Source organism: Mirounga leonina, unplaced genomic scaffold (genome assembly GCF_011800145.1).
Source record: "Mirounga leonina isolate KUSES-001 unplaced genomic scaffold, KU_Mleo_1.0 Mir_168, whole genome shotgun sequence".
Classification (NCBI taxonomy): domain Eukaryota; kingdom Metazoa; phylum Chordata; class Mammalia; order Carnivora; family Phocidae; genus Mirounga; species Mirounga leonina.
Genome location: NW_023270426.1, coordinates 50,214,822 through 50,233,259, shown reverse-complemented (window position 1 = coordinate 50,233,259; position 18,438 = coordinate 50,214,822). Strand labels below are relative to the sequence as shown.

Below are 18,438 nucleotides of genomic sequence, written 5' to 3'. Positions count from 1 at the left end.
CACCCTGTAACTATAGCCCCTCACCACCGCCTTGAGGTAGACACCTCTCCTTAGCTGTCCTGTGGCTCCTTGTTTGCAGGGTATTCGATAAACTTCTCTCTCTTTTGTTGGGTCTTGGGTGAATTCTTTCACTTCCTGTGCCATGGGCCCCCATCCAATTGGAACACTCCACATAAATCACTTCCCCCTCCTTCATTTGAAAAGAGCATAATAATGGTGATAATAGTTAACATTTTTTTTAAAATTTTATTTATTTATTTGACAGAGACACAGTGAGAGAGGGAACACAAGCAGGGGGAGTAGGAGAGGGAGAAGCAGGCTTCCCACTGAGCAGGGAGCCCGATGCGGGGCTCAATCCCAGGACCCTGGGACCATGACCTGAGCCGAAGGCAGACTCAACAACTGCGCCACTCAGGCGGCCCAATAGTTAACATTTGTTGAACACTTGCTGTACATCAGGAGCTGCAGAACCATTATTTTTACAGAGAAGAGACTGAAGGTAAGTAACTTACCCGAGTTTGTCTTTTTTTTTTTTTTTGGTGGGCAGCAAAGCAAAGTATACTGAGCGATAGTACAAAGCTCCCAAAAAGGGAGGGGACCCGAGAAGGTTGCCCTTGCCTGAGTTTGTCTTATTGGTATCCTCTTAACCATTCCATAGACTTATGTAAGCAGAGATGTTGAGAGGATTAAACAGGATAATGCATGTAAAACTCTTAGGCTAGTGCTGACAGTGTTGAATTTTACCTGAGCCCTATGATCCTGGAAAGCAGCAATGGTTAAAGAAATCCCCCCACCCACTGTGTTCTGGAAAATGGTTTCTTGCAAAGAACCATCGTTACCCCATAGGACTTACCTAACACTCATGAATGCTCCCTTGTTTACTTGTGATAAAGTCCAGACACAGACCCTCCAAATTCCCATTCTTTGTCTCATAAATAATTAGCTGAGCTGTTTTCTCCCCACTAATCAGTCAGAACAAAATGCTTGTTAAACAAACGTTGATTAGGATTGTCTCTTTACCCCAGGCCCCTGGACTTTGACTCATCCTTGGCCTGTACTAGCATGCAGCCCTTCCTTAACAGCTTCTCCCAAAAATAGGTGGACCTCAGGGTAAAACATTCTCTAATCTACTGTCAGATCAGGCACTTCACCCTTTTATCCCACTTGCCCACTTCAGATTCCTTCTAGCCTGTTTACCCACTCTGTAAAAGAAAAACCCATTTTGCCTCGCCCTTGAGAAACTTGCAAATCTTATTGCCAGAGAATTCTCTCTTCTATTGCAAGAGCCCCTTCCTCCCCTACTTCCCATCTTTGCAATAATCCTTTCAAATGAAGTCTGTCTTAAGCCCGGGTTTGTTGTTTATTTCGCATTACTGGCACATAATAAGCGCTCGGTAAATATTAGCTACTACTACTGTTATGTACTTGCCTCCTCTTCTTTGTCCTGTGTTTAAACTTTGCCACTGCAGGGAGGAAGCCATGGGGGAACTCAGCTTGTTCCTTATACCTGATGGGTGTGTATTAATCTCAGTCCCCAAAGGAAGTAAGATGGCATAATCAAATCCGGAAAATTTAAGGAGCATTTATTCACAAGGAAGACTAGTTTAAGAGGGGTGGCTGGAAAAAAAATGAAAGTTGTGGCTGGTGTAGAGGACCACCCGTGATAGTGGCAATAACGTTTTCACCATCTTTGGGTTTGAGGGGACAAAAGGAGGCAGATGTTGCCAGAACACGAAAGGACAGTCATGTAGAATCGGCCACTTTGACAGCAGCACTGACCCTCCATCAAGGAAATGACACATCCCACTTGGGTCAGGGAATAAATATCCAACCTTACTCTTCTCCCGTCCTCAAATCTTCTGTGGCACTCCAGCGGCTAAATCCAACAGAAAGCCAGTGGGCAAGGAACCCGGTTAATGTTTTCCACACAAGTGAGCCTTCCGGGGCAGAAGGTCAGGTGGGAAAGAGTGGAGATCTGTAAGGACAAGGGGAAAATATCTATCACAAAGGGGTTCACAGGTTTCTTTCTGTCATAGATTGGGATCCTCGGGAACAGACTTGGAGACAGAGTCACAGGCGAAAGATTTATTAAGGAGTACTCTGAGGAGATACACCTGTAAACAGTGGGGCAGGCAGACCTGGGACACGGGGAGAAGCTGACTCATGATGCAGTTGCAACCCCAGGCCTCAGCCTATTCCGTGAGGTGCTGTGGAACTGGGATGGTTCTTTAGAGGGGTCTCTGAATTGAGGCCTTGGGGATACCTCTTTGCCCTTATGCATCAGCCAGCCGGGGTACAACCTTGGGCTAGGACTGGGCAGTGCCTGTGACCTAGAAAAATTCACAGGGAGGGATACAGGTATGAGCTGTTAGCACCTGGAAGGTGGGTGAAGGAATCTGTGTGGAGCACTACCGTGTGAGGTGAAGGCAAGTAGCTGATCGGATGGCCAAGAACAAGTGAGGTACTGAATACAGAAATACCAAGATACATTGCTGAGTTGGGGTGAGAAGGGTTAAACAGAGTAAAATCAGATGCTGAAAGGCATTTGAAAAAATTCAAGTTCTATTCCCAGTAAATACAGAAATAAAAATAAACCTCTTGATAACATAAAAATATTGGGGATAGATACCTCCTCAACGTGGCAAAATAACCCTATGTATCAACCCGAGAGCTGAAATCATGCTTCATAGGAAACACCAGCCTCCTTCCCACGAAGGTCATCATGATTATTTTATACGGTTCTGGAGGTAGTAGCTATTGCAGTGCAAGAAAAGAAACAAGATGTATAAAAATAGGAAAGGAGGAATAAAATTTTCATTTGAACTACAAAGATAAAAAATTTTTCTCGGGCGCCTGGGTGGCTCAGTTGGTTAAGCGACTGCCTTCGGCTCAGGTCATGATCCTGGAGTCCCTGGATCGAGTCCCGCATCAGGCTCCCTGCTCAGCGGGGAGTCTGCTTCTCCCTCTGACACTCCCCCTTTTAATGTGCTCTCTCATTCTCTCTCAAATAAATAAATCTTAAAAAAAAAAAATTTTTTTTTCTCTTATCCAATTAGCCAAGACAACAAAGTTTGCTAACATACTTGATTGGTCGCAGAGTGGAGAAACAGGCACTCAGACACAGTGGTAGTGGGAGAGTGATGACTACGCCCTCTGGGAGACAATCTGGCAACGGTCATTAACATTAAACACAGGCCTATTCTTTCACTAGTGATTGCACTTCTAGAAATTGATCTCATGGATGTATTCACATATGCAGGCAAGAAAAATACAAGGATACTAACCTCAGCTTGGTTTATAATACAAAGGAAACAGCCTAAATGTTAAGAGTCTAACCATGAGATGCAATGCTATGGAACTTCTATTTATTTATTTATTTTAAAAGATTTTTATTTAAGAAATGTCTACACCCAACATGGGCCTCGAACTCACAACCCCGAGATAAGAGTCAAACGCTCTACTGACTCAGCCAGCCAGGCGCCCCAGTATGTAACTTTTATTTTTTTATTTTTTATTTTTTAAAAGATTTTATTTATTTATTTGAGAGAGAGAGTGCGTGCATGAGCGAGGTGAAGGGCAGAAGAAGAAGCAGACTCCCTGCCTAGCAGGGAGCCTGATGTGGGGCTCAATCCCAGGACCCTGGGATCATGACCTGAGCTGGAGGCAGATGCTTAACTGACTGAGCCATCCAGGCATCCCACAGTATGTAACTTTTAAAATGAATGCAGCAGAGGGCGCCTGGGTGGCTCAGTTGGTTAAGCGACTGCCTTCGGCTCAGGTCATGATCCTGGAGTCCCGGGATCGAGTCCCGCATCGAGTCCCGCATCGGGCTCCCTGCTCGGCGGGGAGCCTGCTTCTCTCTCTGACCCTCCCCCCTCTCATGTGCTCTCATTCTCTCTGTCTCAAATAAATAAATAAAATCTTAAAATGAATGCAGCAGATTTGTTTATACTAATATGAAGTGATGGTCAAGGTATGCTGTTGAGTAAAAAGAATCAAGAAGCAGGAAAGGTATATGCTCTGCTATTTTTGTTGTGTGTGGGTTTTTTTTTTTTAAATGTATGCATAGAAAATCTTAAGAAGGATACATAAGAAAACTGGAAACAGTGGATACTTCTGGAGATCATAATGGGATATTTGGGAGGATATATAAGAACACATAAGAAGGAAAGATTTTTTTTATTACGTTTTGTACTTTTTGAATTTTATACCTATTCAAACATTAATGTAAATAAATCGACCAAAGAGATGAACCCAAATCAAGCAAAGACTTAACACAACTGACAACAACTTTTTATAAATAGCATCTATGTGAAAATATGTCAGAGATGGATTACAGAGATTTATCATCTTCTAGCCTATAACTGTGGGGGGAGAACAGAGATTCCTTCTGTGTTTTGTCTAAGAAAATGACTGAACATTCTCAAGTCTACTCAGTTTTGTATTTTATGGCTTATAAGGCCAGGTCTCACAATGAATGTGGGATCAGCACCAGGCCTCACCATTTTTGAGCAGGTTGGCAGGTACATCAGGCTCTCGGTGTTTGCAAAAAGGCACTTTGGGCTGGGGTGTGTCTGAACCCACCATGGGACCTACCGCGGCAGCAGACCGTGACCGCCATTGGGCTCCTGTTTTATGCAGCAAGCATAACAGTGTCTCATATGGCTCAGGGACAAATGTGCCTTGGCAAAAGCAGCCTGAACATAGGTGGTAGCTGTCCAGAGCCTGGAGACTTTGCAGGGGTCACCACTCCCACCACTAGCGGGAAACTGACTTTGAGGGTAGCCCTTCCCCCTGAAAAAAAGGTTTGCCCTACAAACCAGTTCAAACCTGTTCACTCACCAGGCAATCCTTACTGTTGGTCGTCACAGGGCTTAATATAGATCCCTAACTATGAGACTTTAAATACCTTCCTTTTGATGCCCTTTCAAAATTTAAGGGAGCCGAGAAAAGGTTGTGAGATCAAACAACAGTCTCTAGGAGGCCATTTTTGATGACTAGAACACGGGTTTTTTTTTGCCAGAGCAAATCATACAGCTATACTTCTGTGTGATTTTGATGTAGTTTTAATAGCATGTATTATGGGCTCGGGGGAGGGGATCTCTATAAACAATTGTTTCTACTACCTAACTTCTGCCAGAAAGAATGGCTCAAGTTTCAATTGCTGCCTTCTGTAGTCATTCACCAGAATTCAAAGAGCTCCATGTAGCAGGTCAAGTTATGCAGGTGCCTGGCTATTTTGCAGCTAATTCACTCTGGCAGGCACTTCAGGAAATTATGCTGTTCGGAATCAAATGTTCCACAGGAACAGTACTGGACTTTTTTTTTTATGGCTGAGTGGCAACATTGATGATACCTGCTCTGAAGAATTTCCAGGTCAAGCTTACGTACGTCAGGCCCTACCCAAGCATGATTGCTAGGAAGATAAATCCCATGACCTCACCAAGGTCCTAGAAGGGAGGCAAAGGTGTTTCTTGAAGAAAAATTCTGGCTGTGGCTCAGGTATTCTGCAGTCCACCTTCCCTCAGAGCAGAAAGTTTGGGGCGGGGTTTTCAACTTGCTTACTAGAATGGCAGCCTTGCCACTGGCTTGCTTGATGTACAGATTTATGTATCCTCTATCAGTCAGCAGCATAAAATTCTAACACTACAATTTAGGTGGAGAACAACCTTGAATTATAATGATGTCACTCTTTTCAAACCTAAGCAGAGAAAAGTGACACTTACCAGGATTATTTAAAGGACTTGTTATCCATCTCCTTTTTGGTGACTTAAGATCCATCCTTGTATCACATTAGATTATTGTAAAGCTATGTATTTGTATTTATGCAACATTAACTTAGTCCTCTCTGGAACCCCCATTATTGAGTTTATCCTTTTTTTTTTTTTTAAGATTTTATTTATTTATTCAAGAGAGAGAGCGAGCAAGCCGGGGGAGGAGCAGAGGGAGAGGGACAAGCCGACTCTGCGCTGAGCACAGACTCGATCTCATGACCCTGAGATCATGATCTGAGCTGAAACCAACAGTCAGACGCTTAACTGACTGAGCCATCCAGGTGCCCCCTAAGTTTATCTTTTAGAGAGTGCAAGGACCAGATTTTCTATAAAACATATCCTACAACATCTCCTTACATAAGGTATCACATGATGGGTTTATTTTATCTTAGGGGTTAGTATTAGGGGAAAAAAACCCTCTGAAAAACTGGTTTCCTCATTTCCCACTCTAAGAGCAATACATTGTATACTCTTCCTTTTCTGGTTGGCAGAAATAGAATTAATAATCATGCGCAGTTACCGTGCTAGCCTTTGGGGCTAGAGTATATGCTTCTTCCTTGTTTTTATGGTTTCGGTATTATATTTCTATCCCAATAAATGTGTTATATATTTATCTCTTATTGGAAGCTACTATATGGCCTAAATTTATTTTATAGAAAAAGTAGTTCTATGTATTTATATTACCATAAAATACTCCCATAAAAATAACACTATTCTCGGGGCGCCTGGGTGGCTCAGTTGGTTAAGCAACTGCCTTCGGCTCAGGTCATGATCCTGGAGTCCCGGGATCAAGTCCCGCATCGGGCTCCCTGCTCAACAGGGAGTCTGCTTCTCCCTCTGACCCTCCTCCCTCTCGTGCTCTCTGTCTCTCATTCTCTCTCTCTCAAATAAATAAATAAAATCTTAAAAAAAAAATAACACTATTCTCATTAAAAATATAAAACAACAACCAAAAATCCCTCAACAACAACAGACTAGGGCGCCTGGTTGGCTCAGATGGTTAAGCGTCTGCCTTCGGCTCAGGTCATTGTCCCAGGGTCCTGGGACCGAGTCCCGCATCGGGCTCCCTGCTAGGCGGGGAGCCTGCTTCTCCCTTTGTCTCTGCCTCTCTCTCTCTCTCTCTCTCTCTCTCTCTCTGACTCTCATGAATAAATAAATAAAACATTTAAAAACAACAACAACAACAACAACAGACTATACCCAGGCAAGGAATAAGATTTTAAAAATTTAAAAAGTCTGATAAAGAGGAAAAGTACTCATTATTTGTTATGTTTTTTCATTCATTCTTTTATTTTATTTTTTATTTTTTTATAAATTTTTTTTTAAGATTTATTTATTTATTTGACAGAGACACAGCGAGAGAAGGAACACAAGCAAGGGGAGTGGGAGAGGGAGAAGCAGGCTTCCTGCTGAGCACGGAGCCTGATGTGGGGCTCGATCCCAGGATCTGGGATCATGAGCTGAGCCGAAGGCGGACGCTTAACGACTGAGCCACCCAGGTGCCCCCATTCTTTTTTTTTTTAAATCAGTATCTTTATTTATTTATTTATTTGTTATTTATTTATTTGACAGAGAGAGAGAGAGAGACAGTGACAGAGGGAACACAAGCAGGGGGAGTGGGAGAGGGAGAAGCAGGCTTCCCGCCGAGCAGGGAGCCCAACATAGGGCTTGATCCCAGGACCCCGGGATCATGACCCAAGCCGAAGGCAGACGCCCAATGACTGAGCCACCCAGGTGCACCTGTTTTTTCATTCATTAATTCTTGAATTCATTCATAATAGTTCTCTAAATGCAGTAGTCAATATTGATTATGCCAAATTCCATGCTGGAGGCTGGCATCTACACCCTTTTGGGAGATCCCAGTAAAGGAAAAGAGTGGGGAAAAGGATGGGAGTGGGGAAGGCTGTGGTTGTCCTATGTTCACTAAACATGCATGCTCCTCAATTTAAGCTGCCCTGGGAGGTCAGTCCTGACTCCTCCTGGCCTGGTGAAGCAATGATGTAAACTCTGTGAGGGCAAGGATTTTTACCAGGCACAGATGAGCTCAGGTTTTCTATTGAATGGCTGGCTGGCTGGCTGGCTGGATGGATGGATGAGTGTACCTCATTGTGATGATGGTGATACAAGTGTCTGGAAACTGCTTCCCACAGAGTCTTTGCCTCAGTGGGTTGTAGGTCTTAGAAAAGGGATTCACATCTTTTCTCTACCAAAACTCCATGCCTATAAATATAAATAAATTTGGTTGTGTTTTAAAATATTATGCTCTTTAAAAAATACCCACAAATGCCCAAATACCTTTCCCCTAATTTTTCATAGCTATATACAAAACAATGTAATGTGAACATTATTTTGGGTTCTTTGAAACATTATGATAAAAACAACACATCATCCATTTAAAAAACATCATGACGTTAGAGAATCAGTCTAATTCAATGGCTTTCAAATTTCAGTGTGTATCAAAATCACCTGTAGGGCTTGTTAAAACTCAGGTTGCTGGACCCCACTTGCAGAGTTTCTGATTCACTAGGTCTGGGGTGGGGCTAAAGAATTTGCTTTTCTGACAAGTTCTCATGTGATGCTGAAGCGGCTAGCCCAGGGATCACACTATGAGAACCATGGCTTTAAAACCAGCTTTTCTTACCCAACTATCTGCCTAGTGTGACCCTTTAGTGGCTTCTGTTCTGAACGCTGTTGGCAAATGTGCAGAATGGTCTCAGGAGTGTGAGGCTGACTAATCTGGTGACTGTGACCTGCATTATCTGCAGCTGGTGGCTGATTGCAAAATGGAGCAATTAAGGATTAAGACATAAATCACAGGAAATTAAAATGAAGCACCACTGAGTAGAAAACCCATAAAATTGCTAGCATTCGTCTGCTTTGGTCATACACGTGCATCCTGCTTTGCTCGGCTGTTCTCCCCAACATGGATGAGACCACACCCAGAACAAACAAAAAACTGTCTTTGCTATCAGAGAATGATCAGGTCAGAGGCAGGCAAGAGAATGGAAGTAAATTCAATGAAAGAAGATTCTGGTGCTGATGATAAAGAAAAATGCCATTATATCCATTTAATTTTATAAATATCCATACTCAGTCTGTAACTGTGGCAGAGTAGAAATCAGAAATTTTGTTGCCTCGAGAAAGTGGCTTCTTTATGTCCAAATAATTTCTCTCTGAATTTTTTCTAGGAGTCAGAACTTCATGTAACTATTTTATATGGATTAATTATTGATTTTGATGATATGGCTTCTTAGAATAAAAACCTGAAGCATATTAGAAAATATGAATTTGAAATGTAGGCTGATGACAAGGAAACAAGCTGAAATTTCACAATGCTGATTAATAATTCATTTAACTTCTTGGAAATCTATATTTGGATTTCTTCTTATTACCCTTGTTAAAATAATAAAAGTTGATTAGCACCAAGTAAAATGAATTGATATAATGTCTAGAAAATCTGGTAGGATTGATTTGACAAAATTAGTTTGAAAATTTTCTTCCTATTATATCCCTTCTATGAGGTCACGAAGTCACTTTTCATATCACAGACTTCTCCAAATGGTAAGTTATTCTTTGATGTTTTCTTTGACTAATCAGAACAAGATGACAGTTTTTTTTTTGATTCATCCTACTAATCTCCGAGTACTATTTACCCAAATCTGCTCCCTCTTCAATTCATGATTGCACTGATGCACATACTTTAGGATGGAATTGATTTAAATAAAATTTATTTAAATTTAAATTGCTATTCAGGAAGATGGAATGTAATAAATTTGACTGCAGCTTCCTATCTCTTATCTGATTTAACCATAATATGGTTCTCAACTCATAAATAGGTATAGCTTCATTTTTAGAAGGCCTACGCTATACATTTCAAGTGGTGATTGATTTTGATAGTTTCTCAAACTATTTTTGCCATCTAATCAGGAAAATGAAGCATTTGAAACAAATCGATATGAATTAATTGAGAGGGCTAAACACCTCTGAGTTAACAGGTTTATCATGATTTTGTTTGGCATATTTTATAATATGTTAACATATCAATCAAAACAAAGAACAATGTACATGTACCTAAATGTTTTATTTGATTAAAACAAGGCATGCAGAAATTTTTCTGAAGACACACAGAAATGTTGAAATTCACATGACCTGGAGAACAAATCTTTCACCCTCATCCCCTGACTTCTTGGGCACTGGGTACAGGACAGGGAGTTATGCAAACCCATACTTGCAGTCATTCCTTCACAGAAATTAACATAGGGGATAAGGGATATTTTGTGGCAGAATCTAATCTTGCTTAGGGAAAAAGAAGAAAAAAAGGCTGCAACTTCAGAGTTTGGGCCAGTTATGCATACAGGATAATGAGCTCGGTAAGCTTAGAAGCTTGGGTCTAGCTCAACAAACAGATGCCAGTGTGGCTAAACAGTAATGTGCCGGACCCCCTTCACTGTGCACCTGGGTCTCTGTACTGATCCTTATATATACAGAGGGCTATCTGTTCTCTTAATATACTTTCCTATAAGTATACTACCTTTGAAAATGATTGTTTTTCCTAACAAGAAGGTAGTACATGTGTGTGTATTTTTATGTTACGTTATGTTATGTTATGTTGTGTTATTTTATGTGTGTGTTTCATTTTAATAGTCACCTCCAGGATGCTCTAGAAGAATGAAGGCTGTATCTTCAGATTACACTGAGAGAAAGACCGAAAAGTCCGGATCTTGGAATACTAAAGTTCATGCTGGACTGTCTTGGACCATTTCAGACATGTAATTGCCACACACTGATTGGACTTAAAAGATTTTTAAAGTTTTCTTAGCAAGACGTTTATGAGCCATCTCTCAGGGTGAGTTAATTTTGCAGAACTAATGTTGCCTGTTAACAACAGCTAACATTAAATGCTTGACAAGTATTAATTCCCAGTAGGTCCTTACAACTACCCTGTGAGGTTGATTTTCATTTTTCAGAGGAAGAAGCTGAGGCACATAAAGGCTAAGTCACTTTCCCTTGTCCCCCCAGTACTAAGTGGTAGAGCTGGGATTAGGCCTTTCTCAGTCTGGTTCAAGAGCCTGCACTCTGTGGTGTGTGTGTGTGTGTGTGTGTGTGTGTGATACCTTGAAAAAAGAAAAGCTCATCAGAGTTGGGGCAAGTTCATCTCAGGGTAGCAGATGTTTTTATCCTTGAGGAGGAATGGCTTTTTGGTTTTTTTTTAAAGTGGGTAAACTGTTTTAGGAAGGACAGTAGGCCTTTACCTGGGCCCTGCTGATGGAGATATTTAGCCAGACTATGATTTGCATGCCACATCTCAGGAAAGCCAGAACCTCCCAGAGCTGGGCAACAAAACTAGCAAGGACATGGAACAGCTTCTACATGAAGCAAGAATTAGAAACTCAAGACACTTCCCCTTCATGTCCCCAGTGCCCAATCCAGTCAGAGTCAGCAAAAGATAGGAGAAGAATTACTGTTGTAGAAGCTAGGAGTTTCAAGGTTTTCTTTCTTTCTTTCTTTCTTCCTTTCTTCCTTTCTTTCTTTCTTTCTTCCTTTCTTTCTTTCTTTCTTTCTTTCTTCCTTTCTTTCTTTCTTTCTTTCTTTCTTTCTTTCTTTCTTTTTTCTTTCTTTCTTCTTTTCTTTCATTCTTTCTTCCTCCCTTCTTTCCTTCCTTCCTTTCTTTCAAGATTTTATTTATTTGAGAGAGAGAGCATGAGCAAGGGATGAGGTAGAGGGAGAAGGAGAAGCAGACCCCCCACTGAGCAGGGAGCCTGATGTGGAACTGGACTCCATGACCCTGAGATCACGACCTGAGCCAAAGGTAGATGCTTAACCAACTGAGCCACCCAGGCGCCCCAGTTGTGTGCATTCTTTTTTTTTTCCAAAGATTTTATTTATTTATTTGACGGAGAGAGACATAGGGGGAGAGGGAACACAAGCAGGGGGCAGTGGGAGAGGGGGAAGCAGACTCCCCGCTGAGCAGGGAGCCTGATGCAGGGCTTCAACCCAGGACCATGGGATCATGACCTGAGCCAAAGGCAGACATTTAACCCGCTGAGCCACCCAGCCGTCCTCTTTTTTTTCTTTTAAGATTTATTTATTTGAGAGAGAGCAGAGGAGAGAGGCAGAAGGAGAGGGACAGAGAGTCTCAAGAAGACTCTGTGCCCATTGCAGAGCCCGATCTCAAGACCCTGAGATCATGACCTGAGCTGAAACCAAGAGTCGGCCGCTTAACTGACTGAGCCACTGGGTTTTCTTGACAGCTCCTTTAAGCTACATGGATGTAGACAAGCTTCTTAACATTGCTGGCCTCAGTTTCCTTATCTGTAAGATGCATTCTGGGTTTCCAGGGAAGAGTTGTGCAGCCAGGCAACATAGGGCAGCAGTTAGGAGCATTGACCAGCCCACCTGACTTTGTAACACAGTTCTTATTTAACTTCTCTCCGCCTAGATTCTTCATCTATAAAACAGGGATATCAGTTTCTATCTCACAGGGTTGATGGGGTGACAGTGGGTTAGTACATATAGGTACAATACTTGGCACTTCGTAAGCTCTCAATGAATGTTAGTTATCAACACTATGAGTATTTAGTACAGTGTCAGGGTCCAGCTTCATACAACTGAGATTATTTAGATGTCATCATCTTGGATTCTTTTTCTTGGTCTTTCCTAGCTTAAGAGGCTCAAGAAATCAGACTCTGTTTTGCAACCCCATTCTGTCCCCACTCCTGTCCAAGCAAGGATCCCTCAGCTCTGAGATATTGTCTAGGCAGCAGTTTGAGCACGTGAAGTTGAGAGTTGGAGCAAGAGAAGAAGAAAGAAGTGGCATTAAGGCCAGATGAAGGGTGTTAGTACAAGTTGTGTCTAAGTTGGGAACCACCATGCTAATATGTGTGAAGCTTGATTCCCTTATGCAAAGTCAACACTGATCATGAGCTTGGGCAGCTGGAGGTGTCACTCTGTCAGGTGGGTCCCACTCTCTCCTCTGTTGCCACCCATCTTACTCCTACCTGCCTGCATTCCGCTATTCTCCATTTCCCATCCACCCTGGCCATCACCACTACCTACATGTCATAATGTCAAGAGAGGTGTCCACATGCCACAGCAGAAAGTGACCTCTGTCTGCTCAGCCTCAGGAGAGGAGCTTCATGAGTCCGAGGATGGCCAGAGCTGGACTCATCCTCTTGAAAAGGGTGAATGAAATGAGATCATTTTATAGTTGAGATTTTACCAAAATCCAATGTTTTAAAGCCCTCTAGGAAGAACAAACACAAATCCTACAGGGTTTCTTTAAGGTATACTCAGGCTCAAACATTTCATTATAGACTAAGACTTGTAATTTAAACTATGACGTACTCCTTAATTTAAAATATATGCTCCTTAATTCTGAACATATTTTTTTTCTTAAAACTTTGAATTTTAGGAATGAAAGGAACTTTTGAGACCATTCATTTCTACGTCAGCATTTTTTAGATGCGGGAACTGAGAGGTAATGAGGTTAAGACCCTTGTCCTTGTTCACAGGGCTAATCAACTGAGCTGGGAAAAGAACAGACTACTCAGTCAAGAATTATTTTCCTTATGTCACGGAGGACTCCTCCTCCAAAGTAATTATTGCATGGCAGAGGGTTCTAGAATGGGAGGACAAGTGAAACTAGTAGCACCAACAACTCATACAGAATGGTGGTTAAGAAAAAAAAAAAGAGTACATGGCCTAGGGCCTAGGGCCATAGCAGCAGGGTGGGAATCCTGTCTTCCCCACTTACTAACAGTGTGATCTTGGGCAAGTTCTCTGTGGAGTCACAATTAGATATTGTGAAGTCAAGATTGACCTCTCTGCATAGTCACATGCAAATGTTTCAGTGTGTTTGTAAAGTGTTTCACTCTATATTAGGGACAGAATCAGTATTAGATGCATGTAAATCAGGAAACATTTCTGTGTTTAAGTGCTTAATTATTGTGGGTTTTTTTAAGATTATTTATTTATTTGAGAGAGAGAGAGCATGAGCAGGGGGAGAGGCAGAGGGAGAGAGAAAGGGAGAGAGAAAGTCTCTCCACTGAGAGACTGCAGACTTCTCCAGGTTAGGGGTGTCAACAGATAAAAAAGATACATTAATACCCAATTTACCTCGAATTAGTCCATCTCAGGTCCCATTTTGAGATTCCTCCTCCATTGCTTGGAGATTGTATCCCAGTGGTGGTATCTACTGAGACAGAGCTTGAGCTCTGCTATCTTCATTCACTCATTTATTCACATATTCATACATTCACATATTCATTCATTGGTGATTTCAAGGGCTGACATGAGGGGACATTAGCCACATCTCTCTTTTTTTTTTTTTGAAGATGTTATTTATTTATTTATTGAGAGAGAGAGAGTGTGCAAGCAGGGGTAGGGGTAGAGGGAGAGATAGAGAATCTCCAGTAGACTTCCTGCTGAGTGGGAGCCCATCGCGGGGCTTGATCCCATGACCCTGAGACATGACCTGAGCCGAAATCAAGAATCGGACACTCAGCCGACAGAGCCACCCAGGTGCCCCTAGCACATCTCTTTGATCACCATCATTTCCTTTTTTTTTAAATTTAAGATTTTATTTATTTATTTGACAGAGAGAGAGCGCGAGGCGGTGGGGGGGAGCGCACACATGAGCAGGGGGGAGGGACAGAGGGAGAAGCAGGGTCCCCGCTGAGCAGGGAGCCCAACCTGGGGCTTGATCCCAGGACCCTGAGATCATGACCTGAGCAAAGGTAGACGCTTAACCAACTGAGCCACCCAGGCACATTTCCTAGAGCAAATGCAATCTCAATTCAGGCTCTCTAATCTTCAGTCCCAATCAGATGATCACCTCTAAGTCATTTCCATATCACAATTCTAGAGATACTACTGCATTAATCTTTCACAAACATTTCTTTTTCAGGCCCTGGCTGGACACTGGGGATGTGGCTTAGATCAGTTTCTACCCCGGTCTCTGTCCTCAGGATTACTGGGTTGGGAGAGTGTCTGCTTGGGCCAAGGAAGAGAATTCTGGTTTCTCAAGATTCTTAAATTAAGAAAGACCTAGAAAAGGATCCAGGATATAGACAGCCCTAAAACATTCTCAATTTAGCAAGGCTAGAAACTGTAACTGTGCTAGATACTCCTAGTGGGCCTTTCAGAAATAATATTTAACAATAATTAAGCACTTAGGGGCACCTGGGTGGCTCATTCGGTTAAAAGTCTGCCTTAGGCTCAGGTCATGATCCCAGGGTCTCTCTCAGCAGAGAGTCTGCTTCTCCTTCTCCCTCGGCCGCTGACCCCTGTTCATGCTCTCTCTCGCTCTCTCTCAAATAAATAAAGTCTTTTAAAAAAAAGATTCATGAGTCAGGCAGCATCCTGTCTAATAAGTAGAGGGGGGTTCTGAGAATTTGTACAAAATGGAAGGTTTTTACAGCAAGGTGGGGGCAAGAAAGTTACTAGCAACAGAAAACATTGTTCCAGGCAAGGTCAGTTTTCCTTTGTGGGAAAAGCAGGGGTCTTATCATGCAGATTACTTCATCTTTCCCTGGGGGGTGAAGAGGGTCCCTGTGGCACACTCTTCGGTGATCAGTAAACTCCTGACTGACTGGTAAGACTACCTTTCTGGGGGAGGTTGAAACTGCAGTTAGATTAGGTATTAAGCCCTGACTTGTGGACTTGGCCTAAGTGACAGCATTTGGGGCCTGTTGTTTTCTTTTTAACAGACCTAACATCTGTAGCCCGGTTTATTTTATCTTCATCTTCTTTTATTTTATTTTATTACTGAAGTATGGTTGGCACACAATGTTAGACTAATTCAGGTGTACAACACAGTGATTTCAACAAGCCTGTACATTATGCTGTGCTCACCACACGTGTAGCTACCGTCTGTTGCAATATCATTGGCTACATTCCCTATGCTGTACCTTTTATCAGCATGACTTACTCATTCCATAACTGGAAGCCTGTATCTCCCACTCCCCTTCACCCATTTTGCCCATTCCCCTTCCCCCCCTTCCCCTTTGGTAACCATCAGTTTGTTCTCTGTATTTATGCCTGTGACCCGGTTTAGAAAACAATGTTCTAGATTATATGTACTTACTGATGGGACTGTCATCACTTTTTCAATTTTCCTCACAGTGGTACGAGATTAATGAGATAACCATTTGACATCTTGATGTGAAAGAAACTCATATATATAAGCTGTTATTGTCATGTTTATAGATGATGAAGTAGTATACTTAGATATCCAAATGATAATGGAGAGTAAGTTTTTAATTTATTTGATTGATTTGTTGAACTTTTAAATTAATTTGGGTTTTTAATTGGACTACGAGTATTAATATACACATGGGACCAAGAATTACATGTCTTCTCTTTGTTGACAAGCTCTGTCTTCTCCATGTAATCTTGGTCTCTACGTTTTTTTGCATTTATTTTTACTTCTATCTGGAAACTTGTCTGACTGGTCTTTGCTTCTGAAGACATCAGCTTATGCAAAAGTCTTGGCATACTTTGCTTGATGATGGCACAAACGACTAATTAAGTGCGAGGCAAATTCCTGTCAGATAACTTAGTCACATAATTCCAGAGAACCACTGGTACATATTAGTCATTAAAGTGTTCCTTTCCTTTAAAATGACTACAAAAGTTATGGAAATAGCAAAACGCTTTGTTCTTTTTCCTTTCTAGAGCTTTTAGTTTTTCTGCTTCGGTCTTCATGGCTAGACTCCTTTTAGAAGCCTGAAAATAATTTTTCTCTTGTTATTGGGGTGTTTTTGGCAAACACTGGAATTGAAGTGTGGCCTGATTTGTTTTTATTGTTTCTGAGTTTATCAACATAATTAATATTATCAAAACTGTTCTTGGAACAGAGCTTAATCCCTCAGCTTTTGTTTCAGATGCTAGGATGATTAGCATTGGAGAAATAAATGTTGAAAAGTTGAATGCCGGGGCGCCTGGGTGGCTCAGTCGTTAAGCGTCTGCCTTCAGCTCGGGTCATGATCCCGGGGTCCTGGGATCGAGCCCCGCATCGGGCTCCCTGCTCCGAGGGAAGCCTGCTTCTCCCTCTCCCACTCCCCCTGCTTGTGTTCCCTCTCTGGCTGTGTCTCTCTCTGTCAAATAAATAAATAAAATCTTAAAAAAAAAAAAGTTGAATGCCAGGCATAATAGCAGCTGTAGTATTACTTGCCCTTCCTGTTTTGCCCACGTGTGTTTCCACGTACATCTGTCTGATTTAATTAACTCTGAATTAATCCTGTTCTTCCAGTTGACAGAAAATTGAGAGTCCTCTTTTCTGAGCCTTTACAGATGAACTTCTTCCCACAAAGGAGCCACAAGAACCACTCACTGACACACATTCCCTTTTCTAAGAAAAGGAAGTCACTGTTTTCAACATGGCACTCCTTAGGCAATCTTAGCTGGGACATTTTTTTTTTTTTTTAAGATTTTATTTATTTATTTGAGAGAGAGAATGAGAAACAGAGAGTACGAGAGGGAAGAGGGTCAGAGGGAGAAGCAGACCCCCCGCTGAGCAGGGAGCCCGATGTGGGACTCGATCCTGGGACTCCAGGATCATGACCTGAGCCGAAGGCAGTTGCTTAACCAACTGAGCCACCCAGGCGCCCTTAGCTGGGACATTTTATTGAAATACCCAATTTAAAAAGCTTGGGTTCTATGGGATGCCTGGGTGGCTCAGTCGTTAAGCATCTGCCTTCGACTCAGGTCATGATCCCGGGGTCCTGGGATTGAGTCCTACATGGGGCTCCCTTGAGCATTGAGCCCACTTCGCCCTCTCCCTCTGCCCCTCCCCTGCTTGTGCTTTGCACGCACGTGCGTGCTCTCTCCTTCTCTCTCAAATAAATAAATAAATTCTTTTTTTTTTTAAGATTTATTTATTTGACAGAGAGACATAGCGAGAGAGGGAACATGAGCAGGGGGAGTGGGAGAGGGAGAAGCAGGCCTCCCGCTGAGCAGGGAGCCCAATGCGGGGCTCGATCCCAGGACCCCGGGATCATGACCCGAGCTGAAGGCAGACGCTTAACGACTGAGCCACCCAGGCGCCCCAATAAATAAATTCTTAAAAAAAAATCTTGGGTCCTTCAATAAAATGAATTTCAGCCATGCTGTTTTCATTCCCCTCTGTCTCTTCTTTCTTTTAATCCCATGCTTAACCCTCCATGACCCAGTGGGATTTTCAGGTTCCTTAGTAAGAATATTCACTCTGGTGTGCCGAGATCCTGGACTAACAGGACCTCAGGTGTCGAATGTCCTGTCAGAACTTTGGTTCCACTGATGACAGATTGTGCAGTAAATAGTGCAATAGTGAGTTGCTATTGTTTTACCAAAAGAGGTCATTTCTTTTGTCTTTAAGAGTACCTGATTTTAAGTTGCTAAGAGACTACAGCTCTGTCCATAAAGGTTGTTCTGTTAATTTGGCTCTTTCCTTAACATTCCTACAATTCATTTATTTTATTGTCTGTCCTGCTATAAAAGTTACTGCTTTATCTCTGCCTGACATCCACTCCTTCACACTCCCCACTCTGGTTTCTAAAGAAAACCTGGAAGAATAAGGACAGAAGTCCATGCAAAGAGCCTACAGGCAAGGAACAAAGAAGAGGGAGAGGCTGGGGAGGGCGAACAGCTGGTGAGTGGGGTGGTTAGACCTGTCAGTGCTCCTGGG

The 18,438-nt window shown here is 42.3% G+C and overlaps 1 long non-coding RNA gene across 1 annotated transcript; it reads left to right on the top strand.

Moving 5' to 3' along the window:
- The first annotated feature begins 411 nt into the window (after window positions 1-411).
- LOC118016934 lies at window positions 412-10,896 on the top strand. Its single transcript, XR_004680977.1, has 3 exons — window positions 412-499; window positions 9,296-9,335; window positions 10,419-10,896. It is a non-coding gene; the product is annotated as an uncharacterized LOC118016934 (long non-coding RNA).
- The last annotated feature ends 7,542 nt before the right edge of the window (window positions 10,897-18,438 follow it).